Source organism: Littorina saxatilis, unplaced genomic scaffold (genome assembly GCF_037325665.1).
Source record: "Littorina saxatilis isolate snail1 unplaced genomic scaffold, US_GU_Lsax_2.0 scaffold_444, whole genome shotgun sequence".
Taxonomy (NCBI): domain Eukaryota; kingdom Metazoa; phylum Mollusca; class Gastropoda; order Littorinimorpha; family Littorinidae; genus Littorina; species Littorina saxatilis.
Window position 1 is genome coordinate 47,714 of NW_027125803.1, and position 20,176 is coordinate 67,889.

The 20,176-nt window shown below is 39.9% G+C and overlaps 1 protein-coding gene and 1 long non-coding RNA gene across 3 annotated transcripts in view; one reads left to right on the top strand and one right to left on the bottom strand.

Moving 5' to 3' along the window:
* The window catches only part of LOC138954267 (uncharacterized), a 55,079-nt gene that overhangs the window by 6,156 nt on the left and 28,747 nt on the right, over positions 1–20,176 (top strand). The gene's annotated exons all lie outside the window — the stretch shown is intronic.
* Positions 1,359–5,271, bottom strand: LOC138954264 (uncharacterized). Its single transcript, XR_011451777.1, has 3 exons — positions 4,446–5,271; positions 2,157–2,230; positions 1,359–1,894 (listed from the first exon to the last, which is right to left on the bottom strand). It is a non-coding gene; the product is annotated as an uncharacterized lncRNA (long non-coding RNA).

The following is a 20,176-nucleotide window of genomic DNA, read 5'->3' on the forward strand; positions in this document are numbered from 1 at the left end:
TTTTTTTTTTATTTTTTTTTTTATACTCTTTTTGTACATTTTTTTTTTTTACATGTATATGCTGTACATTACAGGACATCACCTAACCGAAAGGACAGAAACATATAACAGAAAAACACACTTGGACAATTACAACATACATGGGGTGGGAGGATGGAATGGGGAGGGGGGGATGTTCAGTGGTTTGGTGGTCGCATTATCAAAAGGTTTTAGGAACGAAAAAACCTAAGGGTTACATCAAAACGTGCATATACAGGCGCCAATCCTTGTAGAATTTATCTACTGTATTATTCACAACTGCGTTATACTTTTCACAAATAAATCTTTGCTTAAAGTTTCTACTAAATGTCTGAAAATGAGGGGTCTTTTTGTTCATTTTGGAAATATATACATGGTGTTTGGCACAGATTAATAACACATCAAAAGCTTTATCGGTGACTACATTGTTCGCCACTCCAAGAAGAACCAGTTCTTTAGACAGTTTTAAATTGTTGCAATGGGTGCAGTTCGCCTTTAGCCAATTTACAAATTCTATCCAAAAAGTCTGCACTTTATCACACTCCCAAAACATATGTGCACATCTACAATACTGGATCACAACCTGGGACATTGGGGTAAAAAAATAAACATTATAAAAACAAAGCCAAACCCACTTTTTCTTAAAGTTTAGACACTATTTTAATGCCTTAATGCAATTAATAAACAAAGCACATGCCGGTTTCAGTAAAACATCACCAAGAGTTAACCAACGTGAGTGGTGTCTTGTATGTCACATGGTTTCCACCTGGTATAGTTATTCAAACAATGAACCAATATTCCTGCTGAAATTATTTTGCAATGTTGGCAGACATTCAAGGTCTTGTATCCTAAGTGAAACATGAGAAGAAAAACCTATTCATTTTCCACGCAGTACCAATGACTATAGTGGAAACCGTGACATACGCAACAGAGGGGATAAACAATTTCACCTACACTATGATAACAGCATTGTATGCAGGTCTTTCATATATTGTTTTTGTCATACAAAGACAGTTGTTTTTATGTTGTTGCAGTTACTTACACATTATTCATTTTGTGTGAATAACCAAATGTTCTGTATGTCACGTGGAACCCAAATGGAGGAAATCGCACATTTCTTTGTGTCTATTGTGATGTTTTCAGATGCGCAGAGGTGTCATGGCCTTCATGGTGAAAACATAAAGCACACTGAGTTAGGAGCATGAAAAGGACCATTTTTCTTATCATTTTCTAAAAATGTGTTGTGATTGAAGATGATTTGAGTGTTAAAATTGAGACTGACGCGTGTGCGTCATGTGACTGTAAAAATTGACATCATGCAATAAAACACACAAAAAAACTTTAAATTTCTGTCAATTATTGATAAATTTATCAAATACACCATATACCAACATAATCAATACCAGACAGTGATAAAAACTGTGAGATTAGGAGTAAAAGAAGGTCGTGGCTCCACAAGTTTTAGAACTGCTGAAATGCAAACTTATGATGGGAAAGGGTGGGTAGTTACCGAAGAACAATTTAAGAAATGATGCAAGATGCTCCAGGAGTACAAAAATGTGTTGTAAAAACATGAAAAAGAAACCAGCGTAAAAACTATGTTCATCCACGATAATCAAAAGATGAAGTGCATAAAAAATCAGTCAAACATATGTTGCCCTCTACGGCCGACAGTTGGGACATTTAGCAGTCTAACGCTGCCAGCATCCACCCATGAAATGTCCTCCACGTCTGGGAAGATGTATGCATCTCCCTTCTTCCGAAGAAAGTTGACACGGCCTCCCCTGGTCTGAGTCCCACCACCACCCCACTGTATACTTCGGTGTTGCCTCGTACAGTGGTGAAAGTGACCTCCACCCAGCTGCCATGCTGAATGCTGAAAGAGGACAGAACATACAGGGTTATGCAAAACCTCCACAAGCAAGTTCTGAGTACATCATCCCCTCACTCCACTCACAATACCAAGGACGATTGCAAGATAACTTTTTCTGCAATCAAAGAATAATTACAAGTGTACTTTATTGGATAGGAAGACTTTCCTCTAAAAATTAAAACACTGTCCGAGAGCTTAAATCTATTTTGTGGAGAAATCTATGCGAATAAGATCTGAACAGTGAAATCAGAAAGTAAAATCACACCTGGAATTATGTCCGGTGAGTTGTGCAACTTCAGTCTGTTGGTAAGCATCTGCAGAAAGCTGAGGGAACTTGTACTGAAAACAAAATGCAGAACATTATTGTACTAGAAGTCTGAAACTGAAAAATAAATGAATCCATAATAATAAAAAGTATGCAGAGAAAAAATCAAAATGAAAACTGATCACCTTTGCTGCAAGTATTACATACAGGCAAATCCAGCTAACTCACAAACGGTTAAGTCAAAAATTCGCGCAGTAGCACACAAAGAAATTCTGGTCCGGAATTATCCCTCTTTATCTATGTGTACAAAGTACCCTGAGCTCGAAATGGGATTTCTCTTACGTAAGTCGAAAGACGGATAGCACACAACAGAAAGTCAGTCCCAAAGACAAAGTTTACTCTATATTTACTACAGCAACTCGAAACACGAAACTTGGCGTCTCACACTAGCGCATTGTGTAACCTTATTCCCTTCTTCTCTACACGGACGCCACACCGACTGGTCAGTCGGCACGCAATAAAGTATGAACTGAAGTTAGGAGGGGGCGAGGAGTAAGGAGGGGGCAAGGAGTAAGGAGAATTATCCAACTCCAAGAAAACATTCTGAAAAAGGTGGGGAAGTGGTGACAAGGCAGTGAACGCACTCACCATGCACTGACATCATACGAAAGCAGCCACACAAACACAGCACAGAGGCAGAGGCAGGTGTGCAGATGCTTTGTGAGAATAAGCGTTGAAAACCAGTTTGAATTAAAAAAAAACCCAGCAGATAGAGCCGCATGTCATAATCATTCTTCTTGTCTGGCTTTATTGACTGCATGTCGATCTTGTGGCAGCGACTTTTCACTCTTCAGTCGGACTGTACACAAACCGCTCTCACTCTCCCTCACTGACTACCCTAAGCCCTGACAACTGATCCTTGGAAATTGTTTGGAAGAGTACACCTCTCTATTTCTCTCCAATGCTCTTCCTGCTGACTTCAGTGACACCGGACACCCCACTGAGTTTAGCCAGCTACCCCCCCCCCCCCTCTCTCTCTCTCTCTCCCCCCAGCCATGCACTGTTTGGTGCTGTAGGTAACCGACTCACTGGTCAAGGCTGCAGGGAAACAAGAGTATCTTGTCAATGAAAGAGGTTACACACAGATACGCGATGCTGAGAACGGTGGCCGATTTTTCACTCTCTTTCTCGGAGGGCCTTCATCATTGCAGGGACTGCTGTAAAGAAATGCTTGCTCAGAAACTAACTCTTTTTGCATTGAAACATGCACCAGAATGTGCATAAAATATGAGATATCAAGTTTTACAAACAAAAGGGCCATCTGCAAGTTACAAATCAGTACCAAAATCGATAATCAGAAGCGTATGGTACGAAGAAGCCATGAGAGAAGTGTAACTAGCTTCCATGGTAACCAACAAACATATCTCTTAGTTTTACTACAAAAGACAGCCTCTTTTTTTAAACTATTTGTTTAGACAAGTCTAAAAGTATTATAAATGATATGCTTTAGGCATACAACTTCCAAAGTAAACAATAAATACAGGCCGCAAACTAACTGTGACGTAGGTCACAAGGAAACAACTGCTGCGATTAAACTTCGTCTCCACTGTGACTCCCGTTTACAAAACGCCAAATTTCGGGCAGCACATTTAAAAACTTAAAATGCACATGCCATATATGAAATACGAAATCAAAGGAAAACATTTGTTTGCTTTTGCATTTTATAGACTTAGATCTGATACTTCGCACGCGTGTTCGAGAGCGTATGTCACAGGAGAAACGAAATCTACTGATACGCGACCCCAAATGGATTATTTTTCTGCATGCTTGCTTTAATTTCTTTTAGAACCAACAAGACCGCGCTTTTATTGGTGATTTATTAATAATGTATGCAAACAAACTTGCAGAACTAACATGCTTTTATTATTACTCCGAATATCATGTTTCGTTGTTCTGAACGTCACAACAGAAACCAAAAAGGTCTGATTTTCGTTGGCTTAAAAACGTCCGATCAGATTGGGCCGTGCACATTAAATTCCAAATGGACGTCAGTTATTATTTATTAACCAAACCTTCTTCATTTGATTTCTACAAAAATCAGTTAACAATATTGTAGTTTTGCGAGAATATTGATTTGGGTTGCTCGTTCGTCACCGTGGAGACGAAAGCAGACGACAAGAGTACACACTATCTCGGACAATCATCAAGGAATATTTCTGTTGGAGGGACTAAATGTTCAATCAGTGGCACTTTTATCAATACATAATGAGCATTAATGATAACACTTACCTCAATAAGCTTTGTAGAAGGCCACAGCTAGCGTGAGATGCAGGCACGTGGCGTAACCCCGAACGAATGTGTTGTACGGCACACCGCGTCAGTGGAAACTATTCGACCAATGATGCTCGTTTGTTTTAGCGTGTCCACGCATCTTGCAATTTGTGGTCTACACGCTGACCGCTTACTCACGCTCTTCCGATTCAGGGTGCAAAACACAAGTGCGTCAGCTTCCTGGATGGGTTGAGCGGCAGTGTTGCGGACGTCACAGGTGGAGACTAAACGTGATTTGCCAGATACGCGTTCCTCTAGTGGTACCGTGTTTAACTTTTCATCGTGAATTGCACTAGTTTTAGAAAGACTGATAGTGTGTGATGCATTCTAAACAAAATATTGTTCTACTGAAGCACTTCTGTGTTCTGGAAGCAGAACACAACTCAGTTGATGCAAGTGGAAACGAATGTAACGTGCAAACATCATTATTTTGACCTGCATCAAAGGTCAAATGTCACGAATTTGTGTAATGGAGATGTGTTCATTAGGTAAAGTGTTTAATATATACTATCATTATACACAGAGTTTACTTCTTTGCTGCTAGTTTTAAATGCACTGAGCACTTCACTTCTTCTTCAAAATTATGTCCCGCTTTCTGATGCTATTTTTGTCACAAAAACCAACAATATAAATTGCATAAAAAATCAGACAAACGCAAACAGTGAGGTTCAAACCTTTATTATGGTTTACAAACATGTACACAAACATATCAAATTGTAAACATGAACAAGGTTGTGCCCAGTAAGCTACAACACAAGCTTAAAGTCAGGACTCTGTTGTTTTACTGCCTGTTTCCAGTATTGTAGATGTGCACATATGTAAAAGGGTTTCTTCATTTCTACCACAAAATGTACACAATGACGTATCCACAATTTTTCGCAAAAATAGAAACCTTTCTGTGGGCAAAATTCTGTACAATAATCGGTACTGGAACCATCTCAGACAAGTGTCTTTTGTTGTTTTAAAAACATGTTGAAAAATAGCCTTCTTATCTAACAAACAGTCTAAAGATTCAGACCATTTTTCGATACATTTTGGGACCGTAGTATGTTCAATCAGTTTTTTGTAAATAAGTTGTGTCTTACCTTTACAAATACATTTCCACACAATGGGCTCTGTCATAATAAAATGTTTATCAAATTCTAAGCCGATTTTTCTCTGATATTTCTTAACAGCCTGGATTACACCTTGATACAATACAAAATCGCCTCGCACATTTGGATATTTGATTTTAAACGCATTATAGGATAAGTATCCATTTTGTCCCAAAATATGACCAATCTGAGCTATTCCATTGTCGATCCAATTTTGAATGTACACTGTCTTTTTATCTCTCCGAATATTAACATTATAATGTAAACATTCTGATACAAAATCGTTAAAGGTTATAGGGTCACATTTTCCATGTAGTTTCTTATAATGTTTAAAAACATTGGTCCAAAACGGGTTTTCCATTCTCTGCATCAAAACATTTGCAAATTCCTCTCCTCTCATATTAATTGTTGTAACAGATGGACATGCTTTAAACAATAATCTTGATATTAATCCAGTAAGGCCATCAACTCTTTTTAACCAAACGATTTTTAGAGATGACAGAAAACTTTTCACGTCAACCATCTTTAATCCTCCATCTTCATAGGGTTGGGTGACCGTACTTCTTTTAATTTTATCTCTTTTTCCATCCCAAAGAAATTTGAAAAAAATATTATTTAACTCCATCATAAACTGTTCGTCTGGATCAGGTAAATTAGTAAACAAATGTGTCAATTTGGAAATAGCCAAGGTTTTTAGGACTGTTATTTTACCAAAAGGTGTCAGGTTCCTTCTGGTCCATGAATTCAGAAGTTTTTGAATTTCCTTTAACTTATTTCTATAGTTAAGAAAAACAACCTCGGATATATTCACCGAAAAAATAACGCCAAGTGCTTTAAAATTATCCGGGTTCCAGGTAAAATTCATATCAGGCAAAAATCTTCTTTTGCTAAACTTTAAAGGTCCTATCCAAACTACAATTGTTTTATCATAGTTCATTCTCAGACCTGACAGTGATGCAAAATGTTGTAACACTTTTATACTTTCGCAAAAAGATTGCTCTGTACCATCAAGAAACAGACTGGTATCATCAGCGAATTGTGACAATAAAATATTTTCGCCAAGAATATTCATACCACCAATCTTTTTGTTCTGGCGTACCATAAGAGACAATATTTCAGCACAAATCAAAAATAGATAAGGTGACAGCGGATCCCCTTGCCGGGTGCCTCGACCTACATTAAACCATGCTGAATACCGACCATTGACTGAAACACAGGACTTAATTTTGCAATAAAAAGTAAAAATCCATCGTTTCATGTCATTTCCAAAGTTAAATTTGCTCAAAGATTTTTCAATAAATGACCAGGCAACACTGTCGAAAGCCTTTTCAAAGTCGACCATCAAAAGTAGGCCAGGTATATTATGTTTATTTGAGTAGAACAGGGTATCATATATTAATCTGACGTTTTCACCAATATATCTTCCTTTCAAGAAGCCTTTTTGATCATCATGAATCAGATTTGGCAAAACACGTTTAAACCGTTCTGCAATGCACGTTGATGCAATCTTATAGACCGTATTTAACAGAGTAATTGGTCTCCAATTTTTCAAAAGTGTTTTATTTTTCCCTTCCTTTGGAATACATACTATAACGCCCTGTCTCTGAGTCACTGACATTTCTCCTTTCTCAAATCCACAATTTATAGACCGTAACATAAACTTTCCTAAGTCAGAATAGAACAAGTCGCGTAAGGCGAAAATACAATATTTAGTCAAGTAGCTGTCGAACTCACAGAATGAAACTGAACGCAATGCAACGCAGCAAGACCGTATACTCGTGGTCCATCGCTCACGGCATAGGCAGTGAAATTGACAAGAAGAGCGGGGTAGTGGTTACGCTATGCTGCATAGCACGCTTTTCTGTACCTCTCTTCGTTTTAACTTTCTGAGCGTGTTTTTAATCCAAACATATCATATCTATATGTTTTTGGAATCAGGAACCGACAAGGAATAAGATGAAAGTGTTTTTAAAACGATTTCGAAAAAAAAATTTTGATAATAATGTTTATATATTTAATTTTCAGAGCTTGTTTTTAATCCGAATATAACATATTTATATGTTTTTTGAATCAGCAAATGATGGAGAATAAGATAAACGTAAATTTGGATCGTTTTATAAATTTTTATTTTTTTTTACAATTTTCAGATTTTTAATGACCAAAGTCATTAATTAATTTTGAAGCCACCAAGCTGAAATGCAATACCGAACCCCGGGCTTTGTCGAAGATTACTTGACCAAAATTTCAACCAATTTGGTTGAAAAATGAGGGCGTGACAGTGCCGCCTCAACTTTCACGAAAAGCCGGATATGACGTCATCAAAGACATTTATCAAAAAAATGAAAAAAACGTTCGGGGATTTCATACCCAGGAACTCTCATGTCAAATTTCATAAAGATCGGTCCAGTAGTTTAGTCTGAATCGCTCTACACACACACACACACGCACACACGCACACACACACACACATACACCACGACCCTCGTTTCGATTCCCCCTCGATGTTAAAATATTTAGTCAAAACTTGACTAAATATAAAAACTTGAAGAATTCCGCAGTGTACCCGTCTGATCCTGGGCTTTTGTCGTTTAATTTTTTCACAGCTTTGAGTAGCTCACATTGAGTAAGTCTACCTTCCAATTGTTTACTCTCAGCATCTGTTAATACAGGATGAGCCAGGTTTTCATCAATCTCTTGATTTACCAGTTCGGCTTCTCTTGAAGTATATAATTCCTCATAAAAAGTCTGTGCTTCCTTAACAATTAAAGCATTATCATGAATAATTTCACCATCATCTTTCTGCAAAAAACACATGGACTTCTGGACAAACTGTCTTTTCTCCAAATTACAAAAATATTTTGTATTTTTTTCCCCTTCTCCAATCCACTTCGCACGGGATCTAATTATCATACCATCCACTTTTTTCTGCCTTATTTGACTTAACTCCTGTCGTGTTTGCTCTAAAAGTTGAATATTATACTCTGTCAAGTTACTTTCCAAAGTGTATATTTGAGAAAGAAGATCTTTTTCTTTTCTGTTACTTTCCTTTTTTTTTATATGAGGAATATGAAATGCATCTACCTCTTATTTCCATCAACAACATCTCAAAAAACAACTGATCATCAATCAATAGCTGTAGATCATCATCGTCAATCAAGTCAATATTGTCCACATTATAAACAGGTAAAGCATATTGTATCTTTACATCAACAATAACCTTCTTCACTATATTTACAAATTCCATGTCTGTCAACAGTGAATTATTAAACTTCCAAAAGGGTCTATCACGTTTAACAACATCAGTTCTAAAACTTACTCCAACAATTGAGTGATCAGAGTAGTAACCTGGTGTAATATCCGCTTTCACAATCTCAAAACCTAACTGCTCTGACACAAGGAAATAATCAAGTCTGCTTCGCTGTGAACTATGAAACCGCCTCCATGTATACTGTCTCACATTAGCATGTAAGGCTCTATATATGTCAATGAGATCATACTGCTCCATAAAATCAACAACTTTTCTCCTACTATTGACTTTATAAGATTTGGCCGGGTAGTTTGTATCAACATTGGGGTTTATAACAACATTCCAATCACCTCTCTCTATTTCTGTCTGTCTCTCGCTCTTTCTCTGTCTGTCTGCCTTTCTGTCTCTCTCTGTCTCTCTTTCTCTGCGTCTCTCTCTGTGTCTGTCTCTCGGTCTGTCTTTGTATGTGGATATTCGTGTCATTCTCTCTCTCTCTCTGTCTCTGTCTCTCTGTCTCTGTCTCTCTCTCTCTCTCTCTCTCTGTCCCCCTCTTTCTATTTCTCTCTCTGTCTCTGTCTCTCTCTTTCTCTCTCTCTTTCTCTCTCTATCTTTCTCTCTCTCTCCCTCTCTCTCTCTCCCTCTCTCTCTCTCCCTCTCTCTCTCTCTCTCTCTCTCTCTCTCTCTCTCTCTCTCTCTCTCTCTCTCTCTCTCTCTCTCTCTCCTGTTCTCTATACTTTTCTGTGATCTCATCCTCCCCTCCCCCTCTTTGAAAGAAAAAAAGCAAATTGTGCGTGAATTTAATGAGAAACTCCTCTCCACAGTCTGTTATCTGTTTCTTTCTCTCCTGATGTTTAGACATTCTTCAGACGCAGAGATTAATAATTCGAAATCGAACTCTCTTATTCATGTGCATCGCCAAAGAAAAGCTAGATCGCCGATGTGTGTGCAAAGCCGCACTTGATCGTTAACGTTTTTTTCTTTCAGTGCCAAATTTACGTCAATCATTGGGCTACAACGACGTTTTCCCCGATGAAATGGCCCAAACAATTAGGGTCGGTATGTCGGTCCCCATTGTTTTGATTGCAGTGGTTTTTGTTGTTGTTCTGGTGTGTTTTTTGCATTTACACAAGCGCATGGGACTTTTTTATTGGCCGAAATCTTGCGAACTGTGTTCCTCGGATGTCGGAGAAGAGTCAGTTTCCTTGTACAGTCTTCAACATGGAGTTTTGTCCTTTATTAAGGGTCAAACAAAGTTCTTTTGGCAAATCCCTCCCTTCCAAATTGAAATCTCTGATGTCAAAAGCGAACACATTTGGATAAGACGTCATTAAACAAATTAATAAATACAAATATAATTGCGTAGACAAACAAAATGTGCTCGTATGTCTTATTCTTTTTCTGCAGGCCAAGGAAATACATTGAACCAGAAATTATTAATGCAATCAATCTGTATGGTTAACATGTCTCAGTTAAGTAAAGATATGTTGATCACCTTCGTACCACTACCGCAACACGGTGGCCTAGTGGTAAGGCGTCCGCCCAGTGAGCGGGAGGTCGTGGGTTAGAACCCCGGCCGGGTCATACCTAAGACTTTAAAATTGGCAATCTAGTTGCTGCTCCGCCTGGCGTCTGGCATTATGGGGTTAGTGCTAGGACTGGTTGGTCCGGTGTCAGAATAATGTGACTGGGTGAGATATGAAGCCTGTGCTGCGACTTCTGTCTTGTGTGTGGCGCACGTTAAATGTCAAAGCAGCACCGCCCTGATATCACCCTTCGTGGTGGACTGGGCGTTAAGCAAACAAACAAAAAAAACAAACCTTCGTAACATTGTTTCAACATTGTTGGTACATAGCTCTGAAGAATAGCCAAATTATTCGTGAGGTCGCCGTCAGTCTGTGTATGTATTGGTATGGTATATTACTAAACGAAAAAGAATTTACTTACCACCTGATTCCGAATAAACAACACAGAACATTTATCTCATTATCGTTCACGGGAAAATGCACATGAACACGGTTTATTGTGCACCGAGTCATAGAGAATCGGAGAATAGAAGGAAACAAAACCAATTGCTGACTGATCTTCTATAGCAACGAATAAATCAAAGTCCTCGTCTATTCGGCTCAGTTATTTCTGATTGTCCAATTTTCTATGGATAATAATAAGTCAGACTTCTTCGCTGTGTAGTTTGGTTATTCTCATCGACCGATATTTCCAAGACACCAATAGGTCAGACTCCCTCGCTGTTTGCTTACAGTTCATTCTCATCGACTAATTTTGTCAATCATATAGTTCTGTTTGCTTACAGTACATTCTCATCGACCAATTGTGCCAATCATATAGTTCTATTTACTTACAGTTCATTCTCATCGACCAATTGTGCCAATCATACAGTTCTGTTTGCTTACAGTTCATTCGCATCGACCAAGTTTGCCAATCATATAGTTCTGTTTACTTACAGTTCATTCTCATCGACCAATTGTGCCAATCATACAGTTCTGTTTGCTTACAGTACATTCTCATCGACCAATTGTGCCAATCATACAGTTCTGTTTGCTTACAGTTCATTCGCATCGACCAAGTTTGCCAATCATATAGTTATGTTTGCTTACAGTTCATTCTCATCGACCAATTGTGCCAATCATATAGTTCTGTTCGCTCACAGTTCATTCTCATCGACCAATTTTGCCAAGCATATGGTTCTGTTTGCTTACAGTTCATTCCCATCGACTAATTTTGCCAATCATATAGTTCTGTTTGCTTACAGTTCATTCTCATCGACCAATTGTGCCAATCATATAGTTCTGTTTGCTTACAGTTCATTCTCATCGACCAATTTTGCAATCATCAAGTTCTGTTTACGGGTCTAACTTGTATGTACACTAAATAACTTTTGCAATGCAATACATAACTCAAGGCAAAACATCTTCAACGGATATGTTAATCCAGCGAGTGTGTAATACGTACACCAACCGCGGAGGTCAGTGAACAACGGCGCACAGTTTTCAACCACTTGTTTTGCGGAGTTTTGTTAATGGTAGAATTTTGGTAATTCTAATAATTATGACTGTTTTCTTTGTTTCGACGAATGGCCTGTGCAGAACATCAGCGGGGGGAGAGGACAGAAAAAGTAAATATTGAGAAAAAAAAATGGTAGTCCCCTGGGGCAAGGGCGGATCACATCATTTTTAGGGGGGGGGGGGGGGGGGGGTCCCAAATGTTAGGGACAATTCGACGACGCGAAGCGTTTAGCTAAGCGAGGGCGCAAAGCGTTCGAACCTCCTAGGGGGGTCCCCCCCCCCGGACAACTTTGGTATAAACAGGGAAAATGGAGCAATCTGAGCAAAAAAAAAACTTTCCTAATACTGCTTCCAACAAGAAAAGTTAAGAAGACAAATTTGGATCAAAAACAAGGACAATTGTCCGATCTGGTTTAACCTGAGCTAATAAATTACCGAACTAATTTCTCAAACCGTCACTTTGTAGACAAAGGCCTTCTCGTATGGGGGTTTGGGGGTATGCTCCCCCCCCCCCCCACCACCCCCCCAGAAAATTTTGATAAAAATCAAGTTTTTCTTTATTTTCCATTTTTTTTTTTCTTCTCTTTTTTTAACTTTTTTCAGGCTGGGGGGGGGGGGGGGTCCGGAATCCCCGGACCACCCCCCCCCCCCGGATCCGCCCCTGCCCTGGGGTCTTCATCTTCTTCTTTTTCTGCGTTCGTGGGTTGAAACTCCCACGCACACAAGTGTTTTTGCACAAGCGGATTTTTACGTGGATGGCCGTTTTTATCCATGTGTTTTTGTCCTCTGGGCTCATCCTAGGTCAGCCCAAAAGTCGTCAATACTGACTTGCACAATACTGTTATTAGGAATTGGGTGGAGTGCTTTCCACATTTGAGAGAGTGCGGCAAACATGGCGGGTTCAGTTACATCTTCTGTTTTTATAACTTGATAGAACGTATTGTGTGGGAGAGATCTATATGGATTGTCTAGTAACTCGTACACGCCAACAGAGCCTCAGGTCCACCCCCTTTTAATTAAAAAATATGTTTTGCGATTTTTTTTCATAGAGATTTTTTTTTTTTTGGGGGGGGGGGGGGGTTGAGGAGCTAGCTTTTGGGAAAAAATATGTCAAGGCACAAAATGGCACGCACGCACACACGCACAAACACACACACACACAGACACACACACACACACACACACACACCCACCCACACATACACACACACACGCACGCACGTACGCACATACACACACTTACACACACACACACACACACACACACACACACACACACACACACACACACACACACACACACACACACACACACACACACACACACACACTCACTCACTCACTCAAAAGCCTATGTAAAGTCAAGTGATAGATGAATTAATATTTGAATGAGGAATTGTAACAAATTTGTCAGATTACCGCTTTATGTAACCTTTTGATTTAATGTTCTGGGTTTTTTTTTCTTAAAATGTCTTTCCCATTTATCGCGTACGTCTATTTTCGTACTTTCGCAATTGCTAGATTCAGGTTGGTGGACGTCACCATGAAAGGTTCTACCTTTAATGTTCAAAATAACATTAGCTCAGGGGAGTTATGCAGAGCTTCCAAAATAACCCAGCAAACAATTGCATGCAATAGAACAACCCACACCCACAAAACAAAACTTGACACCAAACCTTGAGGCACTGAACCAAGAAAGGAAACATATGTACGGATAGAATGAACTCTGCCGCTCCTTATTTGAGATCCTGCCAGACTTTGACGTGTGATAAGGTCAGGCATCCCTCCGCTTGAACCAACAACAAAATAACTTTTGACTGCTTCCTGTGTAGGATGGGACTTTTTATGAATCAAAACGCCGCAGGTTGTCATTTGTGTTCGTTAAAGGTGGTCGTCTACATTTTTGCTTTTTTTCAATAATCTTATGGTTAGATTTCGATACAAAATTATGTCAAATGATGAATGAACCATGGGGAAAAAAGTTATAGAAAAAAAATATATGTAAAAAAAGATTTTATTTTTGGGTAGCGTGACTCACGCTTCCAATATTTTGTTTTCTGTTTGCTAAGAACATGTGCTTTGCCTAAAAATACTGACCAATCAAATTCATGTCACTGTGCTTGTAGCCACGCCCAAACAAATGCAGCAACAGTTTGACACTGGAGCACTGTCCACGCTTTTTTTCAAACGCAGGGCCGGACTACCGGGGGGGTTATGGGGGTTGCGCAACCCCCCCCCTAGCCTAAACATGTACCTTACTTATTTAATTTTTTTTTTATTATTGCTTATTTTATGCCGTTTCATGCAAGGAGCGACCATTTTCCTATCTCAGAATATGACCTACCCGTCAGCTTCAGGGGGCTTCGCCCCCTGACCCCCACAACGAGGGGGGGGGGGGGGGGGGTGGGTTCTAGGGTTTCCAAAAAATAAAAATATTGAATGAGGTATGCATTTCTTTATTTTACATTGAGTTTCAATTTTTGGAGTATTAATCAGTGACAAAATCTGCTGCCTGAAACTGGTACTGATCATCCTCAGAATGCACCAGATTGCACCATTTTGCATCCTTTTTTTCAAAATTTTCCGGGGGGGCATGCCCCCGGACCCCCCTACCAAGCTAGGCGCTTCGCGCCGTCGGCTCGGCACTTCGCGCCTTCACACCACATCTTCACAATGTACTTTTGAAAAAAACCAGTCATAAAATGAACTGATCCGCCCCTGCCGCCAGGGGGGACATCCCCCTGGGCCACCACTGGCAACCCCCCCCCCCCCTCCTCTTCGCCTAGTCCGGCCCTGAAACGCACGAAATGCACGGGATTTTAGAGGAGTTTTGCGCTTGGCATTTTCCAAATAAGGATATCCTACTATGAGTACTACGCTGGAATACTACAATGAATTTTCAAACGGCTACACTGGCTTCGTCTTTCCTGATCGAAAGGGGGTGTATTGCTGATATTTGTAGATAATAGACTCTGCATTTTAATGGTCAAATGGCGATTTCGGTATAAAAATGTAGACAAGGACTTTTAAGAAATGAATTCATAAAGGAAATCCTGCTTTGCAGAAAAAGCAGCCAGGATCTTTCTTTCTTTCTTTATTTGGTGTTTAACGTCGTTTTCAACCACGAAGGTTATATCGCGACGGGAGCAGCCAGGATGGTTTTGTTACAAATGCGTGCCGGCATTTTCGTAGGCTCTCAGATGTATTTGACACTTTATTATATGGTGTTGTTGTATTTGTAATGGGTCAGAGGGCAGTTTGATTCGCACACGTGTCTAAGTTGTGATTGGCTGGGTGCTTTGTTCGACATTTTATAAGGCTTGGTTGTATTGTGTTTTTGCCTTTGGCAATATTCTTTGGGAAAAAGGTTATGATTTGTGTCCTAGCTTTCTATCCGTGGTGGTTCTGTGCAAAAACTTGATACGTAGTATGGTTGCATCGTCCTTGGGGTGGAAAATTGGCCAATGAATTTGAAGAAACACATGCACTTTTCTGCATCACAAATGCAAATACCAAAAGGGTGTGTTGTATTTAAAACCTCCATGTTTGTAACAGAATGCAATTTTGCAAATCTGACGTTTACTTTTTATGCTAAGACTTAAAGGGAGACTTTGGCCAGGGCCAGTCAGTGTCAAAATGGAAGGAAGAACTTATCCCAATGTTCGTATGTGTCTTCTTCTTCTTCTTCGATCATGGGCTGAAACTCCCACGTTTGTTTCGTGTTTGACTGTTTTAACCCCGCCATTTAGACAGCCACATGCCGCTTTCGGGGGGTGTATGCTTGGTATTTTTATGTTTCTATAACCCACCGAACTCTGACATGGATTACAGGACCTTTTCCATGCGCACTTGGTCTTGTACTTGCGTGTACTCACAAAGGGGGGATAAGGTACTGACAGGTATGCACATACGTTGACCTGAGAAATCAAAACAACGTCCACCCTTTAACCCACCAGGCGCGGCCGGGATTCGAACCCACGACCTTCCGCTTGTGAGGCCGGCGTCTTACCCACGAGGTCACCGGCACGGTTGGCCTAGTGGTAAGGCGTCCGCCCCGTGATCGGGAGGTCGTGGGTTCGAACCCCGGCCGGGTTATACCTAAGACTTTAAAATTGGCAATTGGCGTCTGGCATTATGGGGTTAGTGCTAGGACTGGTTGGTCCAGTGTCAGAATAATGTGACTGGGGGAGACATGAAGCCAGTGCTGCGACTTCTGTCTTGTGTGTGGCGCACGTTATATGTCAAAGCAGCACCGCCCTGATATGGCCCTTCGTGGTCGGCTGGGCGTTAAGCAAACAAACAAACAAACAAACAAAAACCACGAGGTCACTGTGCCCTGTCACATCCCATGGATTTAAAGTGTTATTCACACAGGAACGACGTTATTTAGTTACATCGATAGAAAATGGGTCAACGGACGTCAAAACTAGGCCACGACAAAAATCGAAAACAAACTTCTTCTTTTTGGGGCGTAATCGCTGTTTAAAAGAAAATGTATCGGGTTAAATAGAATAACACACACAACCAATACAAGTTGACATCAGAGAAAAGAGTCAGTAAATGTGGAATTTCTTTCTTTATTTGGTGTTTAACGTCGTTTTCAACCACGAAGGTTATATCGCGACGAGGGAAAGGGGGAGATGGGATAGGGGAAAGGGGGGAGATGGGATAGAGCCACTTGTTAAGTGTTTCTTGTTCACAAAAGCACTAATCAAAAAATTGCTCCAGGGGCTTGCAACGTAGTACAATATATGACCTTACTGGGAGAATGCAAGTTTCCAGTACAAAGGACTAAACATTTCTTACATACTGCTTGACTAAAATCTTTACAAACATTGACTATATTCTATACAAGAACCACTTAACAAGGGTTAAAGGAGAAACAGAATCCGTTAGTCGCCTCATACGACATGCGGGGTGCAGAGTAATAAGGATGTGGAAAAGAAGACTTTTGGTAAGTGAAATAAAGGTGATGGATCCAGTCAGGTAGAAATAAGACAACAAGAAAAGAATTGGAAAACTGCAGGGAATAGTAGGGAGAGTTTTCTTGGAAGGAAATATAGGTGAAAGGACCGGTAAGGCAGAAATAAGACAAAAGAAGAGAAGAAACAGAACCGTTAGTCGCCTCTTACGACATGCTGGGTAGCATCGGGTAAATTCTTTCTAGTCCCAACCAATATGGGACTCCCCCTAACCCGCGGGGGGTAATGTGGAATTGGAGGGAAGATTTAATCCTAAATAAAAGAATGGGCAGATTCAACTCGATGTGCAAAATCATCTGGACGAAAAAGAAGAAAACAATTATCAGTGGGAGAACATACTTTGCTCCCCAGGTTATTTGAAAGAATCAATCATATTTTGAAAACAAAACAAAACAGAAACATTGTGAAAAACAAACAAATACAAAAACAACCAAGGTCAAAGTAAAAGGCCCAGCAAGTTCCAAAATGGAAAGAAGATCGTATCCCAAGTGATAAACATGGATAGATCGAGCTATCTTAATTTGCAATGATATAATCTATACGGGAAGAAATCTAATGACTTAATTTCAAGCGGGTGAGCACACTTTGCTCGAGCTGGTGTTTCGAATTTCTTTAATAATATCACACAATCAATGAATATAAAATAACATACAAAACCAAAACCTAATGTCAGAGAAAAAGGGTCAGTATGTTTTAACATGGGGTGAAGGTCTTTTCCTGCATATAAAACATGAACAGAATCGTCTCCAAAATACAATATGATTTGCGAGGGAAAGAAAGTATCAAATTATAGTTACTCAAAGTTGGCCATCATACTTTGCAAGAGAAGGTTTTTCGAATCAGAAATCAGAAATAACAAGTTGCGTAAGGCGAACATACAACATTTAGTCAAGCTGTCCAACTCGAAGAATGAAACAGAACGCACTGCGAGACCGTATAGGCTTACGTAGCATCGTCAGTCCCCCGCTCATGGCAAAGGCAGTGAAATTGACGAGCCAGAATAGCGCGGTAGTAGTTGCGCAAAGCAGGATACCACGCTTTTCTGAATCTCTATCTTTTTAACTTTCTGAGATTGTTTTTAATCCAAACATATCATATTTATATGTTTTTGGAATCAGGAACCGACAATGATTTAGATGACATTGCTTTTAAATCGATTTCAGAAAATTCATTTTATTCATAGTTTTCATAATTTTAATTTTCAGAGCTTGTTTGTAATCCGAATATAACATATTTATGTTTTTGGAATCAGAAAATGATGAAACATAAGATGAAAATGTTGTTGGATTGTTTAAAAATAAAATAATTACAATTTTTAGATTTTTAATGACCAAATTCATCAATTAATTTATATGCCTCCAAGCTGAAATGCAATACCAAAGTCTGGCCTTCATCGAGTATTGCTTGGCCAAAATTTCAATCAATTTCAGTATGTTTTTCAAACGAAACCGAACATGATGTGAAATAAGAAAACAAATAAATAAAAAATCGAGAAGCAACCGATATCATAGCAATATCCTTTTGAAATCATAAAAATCATTTGAAATATTAGAAATTAATTGAAATCGTTGAAATCATTTCACATTTCAAAAAGCATTTAAAATCATAGCAATCAATTGAAATCATAGAAATCATTTGAAATCCAAGAAATCATTTGTAATCATCATTTAAAATCCTAGAAAAGTCCCTTTTGTTTTTCCGATCATAGAGAGGTCAGTTGTTCGCGTTCATCTTTTCTTTTTCACTCCGCCTTCACTTTCTGTTTAAAAAGCTTAACCTAAGTGATGATTATGCTCTATACTTTTTGCTGTTCAGTGTCAGTTACCTGTCGCTTAGAATTGCTCATACATCGCCCGCACGTGCACGTCACACGCAAACAGATCCATACGCGTACTCAACAGCCAAACGCGTACGCAGGTACGCGCCACACCCACGCAGGCACAAATGCAAGTATGGACGGACGCACACACACACACACACACGCATGCACGCACGCACGCAAACACGCAAACACACATACACACACACGCTTGCACGCACACACACGCATGCACTTTCGCACACACACACACACACAGACACACACACACGCACACATACACACACACACAGACCCATACACACAGACATAGACACACACACACACATACACACGCACACACACAAACACACACACACACACATGAACACAAGCACACACACACTCCGTCTAGAATCCACTTCACACGCAGATTATGTCAGTGCAATCCCTCTCCCACCACCTCCACCATTCTACCCCATCTCTCACCCCCCCCCCCCCCCCCCCCCCACACACACCCCTCTGCTCTACATACACACTTATTTTTTTCATCAGCAGTTGACTCATGTTTCCAGTTAGCAACGATAACGTCAGTTGGCGACAGGACGGCAAAAGCTCAAATAAATGATTCAGCGTCAAAGCATTGATTTTGGGTTTCAAAGATGTCTAAAAGTATCCAGAAAGATGCACATATAGAAAAAAAAACAGAAAGCAAAATGCACAAAAAAGGCAGGAACCCACAAAGAAAACAGAAGTAGATACAAAGAGAGAGATCAATTGCCTGTTTTCTCAAAGGCAAAATGGGACAGAGAGAGGGAGAGACAGAGAGAGGGAGACAAAGAGAGACGAATAGATAGACCGAGACAGAATGACTGACAGACTTAATAGAGAGACAGGCAGACAGACAGACGGACGGACAGACAGACAGAGATACACAGAGACAGACTGATTGAGACTGACAGACAGACAGACAGACAGACAGACACGCACGCACACACAGACAGAGATCCACAGAGAAATACTGATTGTGACTGACATACTTAGAGAGATAGCCAGACAGACAGAAAGACAGACAGACGGAGAGACAGACGGACAGACAGACGGACAGACACGCACTCACACACAGGCATAGGTACACACAAAAAAGACTGATTGAGACTGACAGACTTAGAGAGAGAGACACACAGTGACATGCAAACAGATAGACAAACAGAGATACAGAGAGACAGAGAGACAGACAGACAGACAGACAGACAGACAGACAGAGACAGACAGACAGACAGACTAGCACGAACACACAGGCAGAGATACACAGAGAAAGACTGACAGACACACAGACGGAAGGGCAGTGGTGATGACAGCAATCGAAAACGATTGGCCAAACATTTTTATCTCCTTGTTTACTTTCTTTTGCCCAGTGGCCAAATACATTGACAGGTTTCGATGTATTAAAGAAAATGCGTAAAAAAGTTAACACTGTTCTTACATTTAGGTCGAGTAGGCGATATAATTATTTTTTTTTTTTCACCACTCAGGTTTGTTAGATGT